Source organism: Pristiophorus japonicus, chromosome 5 (assembly GCF_044704955.1).
Source record: "Pristiophorus japonicus isolate sPriJap1 chromosome 5, sPriJap1.hap1, whole genome shotgun sequence".
NCBI classification, from domain to species: domain Eukaryota; kingdom Metazoa; phylum Chordata; class Chondrichthyes; family Pristiophoridae; genus Pristiophorus; species Pristiophorus japonicus.
In genome coordinates this window covers 24744985-24752873 of record NC_091981.1, presented here as the reverse complement: position 1 = coordinate 24752873, position 7889 = coordinate 24744985, and positions in this window count along the sequence as shown.

Sequence of the window (7889 nt, the reverse complement as noted above, 5' to 3'; positions counted from 1 at the left end):
TTACACTCAGTGTGTAGGAGGGTAGGAGTAGACCACGAGAACAAAAGTAATTTGCCTTGCTCTGGTCCTCCATTATTTAAAACTTCAAGAAAAATGAATACAAAACATAGATGTTCAGAAGGATTTTAGTATAATAAGACCATCAAGAAAGTAACGAATGACCAGGGTTTGCAACTGAAGAGAAGGATTACATAAGAAATATAAACATAAGAAATAAGAGCAGGAATAGGCCATTTGGCCCCTCGAGCCGCTTCTGCCATTTAATAAGATCGTGGCTGATCAGATCATGGACTCAGCACCACTTCCCCGCCCACTCTCCATAACTCTTTATTCCCTTATCGCTCAAAAACCTGTCGATCACCGCCTTGAATTTATTCAATGACCCAGCCTCCACAGCTCTCTGGAGCAGAGAATTCCATAGATTTACAACCATTTGAGAGAACAAATTCCTCCTCATTTCAGTTTTAAATGTGCAGCCCCTTATTTTGAGACTATCCTCTAGTTTTAGTTTCCTCTACGAGTGGAAATATCCTCCCTGCATCCACCTTGTCGAGCCCCCACTTTATGTTATCTGTTTCGATAAGATCACCTCTCATTCTTCTGAACTCCAATGTGTATAGGCTGACCTACTCAACCTATCTTCATAAGTGAACCCCCTCATCACTGGAATCAACTTAGTGAACCTTCTCTGAACAGCCTCCAAAGCAAGTATATCCTTCCTTAAATATGGAGGGTTCTAGGTGTGACCTCACCAATACCCTGTACAGTTGTAGCAGGACTTCTCTGCTTTTATAATCTATCCCCCTTGCAATAAAGGCCAACATTCCATTTGCCTTCCCGATTACTTGCTGTACCTGAATACTAACTTTTTGTGTTTCATGCACAAGGACTCCCAGGTCCCTCTGAATTGCAGCACTTTGCAATTTTTCTCCATTTAAATTATAATTTCCTTTTTTATTTTTTCTGCCAAAGTGGATAACCTCACATTTTCCCACATTATACTCCATCTGCCAAATTTTTGCCCACTCACTTAGCCTGTCTATGTCCCTTTGCAGATTTTTTGTGTCCTCCTCACAATTTGCTTTCCCACCCATCTTTGTATTATTAGCAAACTTGGCTACATTACACTCGGTCCTTTCATCCAAGTCATTAATATAGATTGTGAATAATTGAGGACCCAGCACCGATCCCTGCAGCACCCCACTAGTTACTGTTTGCCTACCAGGAAATGACCCATTTATCCCAACTCTCTGATTTCTGTTAGTTAGCCAATCCTCTATCCATGTTAATATATTACCCCCAACCTCGTGAACGTTTATCTTGTGCAGTAACCTTTTATGTGGCACCTTATCAAATGCCTTCTGGAAATCCAAATACACCACATCCACTGGTTCCCCCTTATCCACCTTGCTCGGTACATCCTCAAAGAACCTTTCTGCTTCTGAGGCTCCCATGTGCTATAAAAATCCCACCCACTCCCTATAAGACAACATAAGTATTTTTTCTGTATAAAAATTAATTTTACAATTAAACATATATATTTATTATTTTTATTTTAATTACTTCATGGGAAACTTGTCAATGACAGGTCTAATAGCTTTGATGGGACAGAGGGTGGCAGTATAATTTCAATATTGTCACTGAAGGGGTCTGTTGCCCCCAGGTGTTCGTTCTGTTTGGCCGTACTGGCCCCGAGCGAGCAAGGGAAGAGGGTGAAATGGCGATTTCAGTGCTGAGCCGAGTGAGAGGGCTTGCTGAGATTGGGAGGGCAGTACCCAGCCTGTGAGGCTACACCTTTGCCAGGACGCAGGGACAGCAGTAAAGCACGAGATTGCTTTCAGACTGATAAATCTGCAGGCCCGTCACCCACCCACCCACTGTCACTCGGGTGCGTCATCTGTGCTCGCCTGGGCGAAGGTGTGCCCAGAGATAACGGAAACTGCCTGGTCGGTCACCGGTAAGCCGGGTGGCGGACCCAGAGACCTAGCGAGGCGGACCTGCTCAAATCACAAGCACCAAAGCTGCCATCCGCAGGTGCACCAGTCACCTTGCCTTGGTGATTGATATTCAGTTCATCTGTCAGCATTTCTGGGCCACTGCAGTTGGGTGCTTTTGCTCTTGAGTTCCGAATCCGATTTGTCCCGCCACGTTCAGAACCCCTGCAGTAGGGCCTGGCTTTGTTACAGAGAATAATGACACAGCCCCCAAAACTGTAACCCCCTTGAATATAGACCTGTGACAGATAGTTACACTGAGTGTGCAGTAGGGCCTGGCTTGGTTATAGTCAAAGCTGCAGGTGCACCCAGCATTCCAACACTTGTGTAGCTGAAGATTTTGGCAAATATTGCGGTGATTTCCCCTCATGCGAATGGGCTCATTATTGTGAATCATGAATTGCTGTTCTCTTGCTCAAGCTGATTCTTCAATTGTATTGGAAGGGAAAATCAAAATCATCTTTTTCAGTACCTGCTAAAAGACTAAGGGGGTGAATTATTGAAACGTATAAGATTCTGAGGTGCCTTGACAGGGTAGATGCAGAGAGGATGTTTCCCCTCGTGGGCCAATCTAGAACTTAGGGGAATATTTACAGAATAAGGGTTTGCCCATTTAAAACGGAATTGAGGAGGGATTTCTTCTCTCAGAGCGTGGTGAACTTTGGAATTTTCTACCCCAGAGAGTGGTGGATGCTGGATCATTGTATTCATTTAAGGTGGAGATAGACAGATTTTTGAATGTTAAGGGAGTCAAGAATTATGGGAAGCAGGTAGGGAAGTGGAGTTGAGGCCAAGATCAGATTAGCCATGATCTTATTGAATGGTGGAGCAGGCTCGAGAGGCCAAATGGCTTACTCCTGCTCCTATTTCTTATGTTCCTATCACTAGAAGATATTGGACAGGTACAAAATAATTAAAAAGACATGAAATGTTAGCCTTTAACTTATAAAGGGGTGGGAATTATGTTACAGCTCTGGTTAGACCCCATCTGGACACTGCATTCAGTTCTGGGCACTGCACTTCAAGAAGGATATCTTGGCTTGGAGGGGGTTACGCACACGTTTACTGAATTATATCGCGGTTAAATGGTTAAATTATGAGGACAGGCTGTATGGACTAGACGTATTCCCTTGAATATAGAAGGTTTAGGGTGATCTAATTGAAGTGTTTAAAATGATTAAAGGATTTGATAGGGTAGATAGAGAGAAACTATTTCCTCTGGTGGGAGAGTCCACAAGCGGGCATTGCCTTAAAATTAGAGCTAGGCTGTTCAGGGGTGAAGTCAGAAAGCACTTCTTCACTCAAAGGGTACTCGAAACCTGGAACTCTCTTCCCCCACAAAGCTGTTGAGACTCGGTCAATTGAAAACTTCACAAGTGAGATTGATAGATTTTTGTTAGGCAAGGGTATTAAGGGTTCCGGAACCAAGGTGGTTCGATGGAATTCAGATACAGATTTAACTGAATGGTGGAAGAGGCTCGAGGGGCAGAATCGCCTACTCCTGTTCCCATGTTAGATTTTATATTCTGATGAAATTAACCTGTCTTTGGGCTAGAATTTCCACACCATTTCCACCGGGATTTTCGGTGGTAATGCTCGTTTTCGCCGAGAAACCACCCGGCGAGAATTTCCACAAAGAGTTCCGCCGGCGGTCTCGAAATACTGTTGGGGAGCGGACCGCTAGCGTGCACCGCCGAAAAAAACCCCACCATTCACGTTTGGTCTCAGCGGTGACCCGTAGGTGAGTAGGAAAAAAATGCCCACGAGAAACCAGCCAGGGCAGTTGGTATGAAACCCGGCAAAAAAAGTTAAGTTAAAGTGTTTTTTAAATTGTTTTAAAATTCATTTTACAGCGATTAAGTGGAAAAGGGTCCTGGGAATGTTTTCTGATTTTTGGTTTTTTGGAAAAAATATTTTTTGTGTTTTCCCCCCTCCCTAGGCCCAAACCGCAGCCTCGGACTATATTTGAGTAAGTAACGACCAATTTGATAAAGAACCGCCCAATTTGCCCAGGATTGTGTTTTCCACCCAGAATCTGCATGTAAGTCCCATTTTTCCCGCCAGGCAGAATTTTTTCCTCTTTTGTGCAATTTTTCATCAGCATTAATTTAATAATCGTAGCGTTTTTTTGGACGGCAATTCGGCGGTGGTGGATTTTATGGAAATTCTAGCCCATAATATGTGTTTAGGTGCTGATTAATTAACTGCCCAGAGTTTTTAAATCTGTAGCACCATACCTATGCCTAAAATTGGTAAATCTGGACTATTATTTATTGCCAGGATTTTCTATTTATTTTTTAAAAGCAAAATTCTTTTGGAATTAAAAACCCAAAAGCAGGGATTTTGGTCTACATTGCAAATAGAGCTTTATACAAAATAAGGAAAAAAGATTTCAATCTTTTAAATCAGAAAGCGATCAATCTATCTTTACAGATTCCAAAACAATAAATCACTGAACCACATTTTGTATTCATTTAATCGATATTTTTATTTGAATTTCTTTTGGGGGGTGGGGTTACAGAAGATTTAACAAGTAAAATGCGTTCATCTAACATACCTTTAATCACCATTCTTTTGCATTTAATGATCCAGTATTTTCTATTTTTTATTCCAATAAAAGTTCTTTTGAAACTTAAAACTCAAAAGCAAGGATCTTGGTCAACGTTTCAAACAGAGCAGGTCATCTAAACACAAAAATAAATATGTTTTTAATCCTTTATTTCCAACCCTTCACCCCACCTTTGCTGCTTTGTTTTCGGACAGAGAACTGGCAAAATTGGATTGGCTAAAAAATTGCACTCTGTAAAACTCAGCATTTAAGTTCTATTGTAATTGTCATTGCAGAAAAATACCCCACAAGAAGCTATACCCGCTGATAAGCTACTCATACCCCTCGGGACATCGTCTGTGCAGGGGAGGCGGGAGCTCGGTGGCCATTGTGCGAGTCCATTAAGTGACAGCTGGAAAAAACACATAAATACTCACACCTTGCCTAAGCGGAAGGCTCTGGCTGACACCATTTTGTTCAGAGATTTCACTTTCAGGAGTTCACAGGTCATTTCTGCAACCTAGGAAGCTACTCTCACCACATTGCTAGTCACTCTCAGTACACTGGAGGATTGTGCCTCTGATCTCCACGTTACCTGGCATCTATTAGATCAGCATGGGTGCCACTATGCTGTCTCACCTTGATCCTCAGAATTGGACCAGGGTGAGTCTCAGCACCAGCAACACCAGCCACACCAGCAGCTGCAGCAACTACACCAGCAGTCTCTTCTCACCGACCTGAGGCTCAGGCTATTACGTCAGTTCAACGCAGATATTTGTAGCTTGCTGGAACAAGACCTGTTGCCCAGAGAACCTAGTGGACATGCCTTACCAGTGACTGTCAAATTCACCATGGGCCTCAACTTCTTCATCTCAGGCTCCTTCCAGGGATCTGCAGCAGACATTTGCAGCATCTCGCAGTCGGCCGTCCACAGATGCATCACTCAGGTGACCAATGCCATGCTTCAAAGGTCAGCCAGCGAGCAGCTTACACATGGCCAGACACAGGTTCTACAACTACAGATGCTGTGTGGGCCAGAGCATACCCGACTTTGTGGCGGAACTTCAGAGGTTGGCTAGTTTATGTGAGTTCTCCGATGAAACTGAGGAGAGAAATGCTGAGAGACTTTTTCATTGAAGGAATAGGCCACGCAGGCATATTCCGAAAGCTCATAGAGACCAAGAACCTGACCTTAGAGGCAGCAGCACTGGTTGCACAGACATTCTTGGCAGGGGAAGAAGAAACGAGGTTGATTTACAATGCAGGTACGACAACTAACGAAATATCGGAAAAAGGAGTTCACAGCATGAAACAAGCTGCCACCCCGACACACAGACAAAAGCGGAAGAGCAGGCCCTCGACAGCAGGCAATGGCGCCAGAAGCCATCAAGGGCCACAGGGACGGCCGTTCACACTTCATCAACCCACAATGCGAGCAATCAACTACAAACTGAGAGAAGCTCAAGAGAGATCAGCCAGACGCAGCTCATTCTTTGGAAACAATGGAAGCGGTCTGTGCTGGAGGTGTGGGGGTGGGCACTTGTCAAGGGGATGTCAATTTCAGCAGGCTGTTTGCAGGAACTGTGAATATACAGGGCATTTGGCCCGCATGTGCAAAAAAACGACAGCTCGGCTGGTATACGAATCGGATGGGTCGGAAAGCGGACCAGAAGACGGTGGGGACAGTACCCGGGACACCGATGTACAGCGGGTCAACACGATCAATGGCCGCTGCTCCTACAACAGGACACCTCCTATAATGATGAGGGTCCTATTCAACGGGATACCTGTCAACATGGAGCTGGATACGGGATCGAGTCAATCTCTCATGGGCGCTCAACAATTTGAACAATTGTGGCCGCATAAAAGAGACATACCAAAACTCACAAGGGTCGACACCAAGCTAAGGACCTATACCAAAGAAATCGTATCAGTCCTCGGCAGCGCCATGCTCTCCGTCAAACACAAAGGGACAGTGAACCGACTTCCCCTGTGGATTGTCCCCGGAGACCCCCCAGCACTGCTGGGGAGAAGCTGGCTGGCAAAACTAAACTGGAAATGGGATGATGTCCATGCCATGTCGTTAGAGGAACGGACCTCCTGCTCAACAGTTATGAAGTGATTTGAACATCTCTTTCAGCCAGGTATGGGCACTTTCAAAGGGGCCAAAGTCAAAATCTACATCACACAGGATGCTAGACCGGTCCATCACAAGGCCAGAGCTGTACCCTATGTGATGAGGGAAAAGATTGAACACGAACTAGACAGGCTTCTGCGGGAAGGCATTATATCACCTGTGGAATTTAGCGACTGGGCAAGTCCCATCGTCCCAGTCATGAAGCCTGATGGATCCGTACCAATCTGTGGGGACTACAAATCTACCATAAACAGAGTCTCCCTACAGGACCAGTACCCGCTGCCCAGAGCGGAGGACTTATTTGCCACATTGGCTGGAGGTAAACTTTTCTCAAAATTAGACCTCACATCTGCGTATATGACGCAAGAATTGACCGAGGAATCCAAGCTACTCACCACCATCAACACACATCGAGGCCTTTTCATGTACAATCGATGCCCATTCAGCATCAGGTCGGCAGCTGCCATATTCCAGCGCAACATGGAGAGTCTGCTCAAGTCCATCCCGGGGACGGTTGTATTTCAAGATGACATACTTATCACGGGCAGGGACACCGACTCCCATCTCCGTACTTTGGAGGAAGTACTAAAGCGGTTGGATTGGGTAGGCCTACGAGTTAAGAAATCCAAGTGCCTGTTTCTCGCACCCGAGGTTGAATTTTTGGGCAGAAGGATTGCCGCTGATGGAATCCGCCCAACAGAGTCCAAAACAGAAGCAATTCGCCTGGCACCCAGGCCCCGGAATGTCTCAGAAATGCGCGCCTTTTTCGAGCTACTCAATTACTTTGGGAACTTTATGCAGAACTTAAGCACGCTGCTGGAGCCTCTCCATGTGCTACTCAGGAAGGGGTGCGATTGGTTTTGGGGGGACGCCCAGGAACGCGCCTTCAATAAGGCATGCAACCTTCTGTGTTCCAACAGTGTTTTGACTTTCTTTGATCCAGGTAAAAAGCTAGGTCTCACATGCGATGTGTCAGCGTATGGGGTCGGGTGTGTTTTACAACATGTCAATAGTGCGGGCAAATTATAACCCATAGCTTATGCCTCCAGGTCACTTCGTGGGCGGAGTGCGGGTATGGAATGGTAGAGAAGGAGGCGCTTGCGTGCGTGTACGGTGTCAAAAAGATGCACCAATACCTTTTCAGGGCCAAGTTCGCGTTAGAAACCGACCATAAGCCCCTCACGTCCCTCCTATCCGAGAGCAAGGCAAT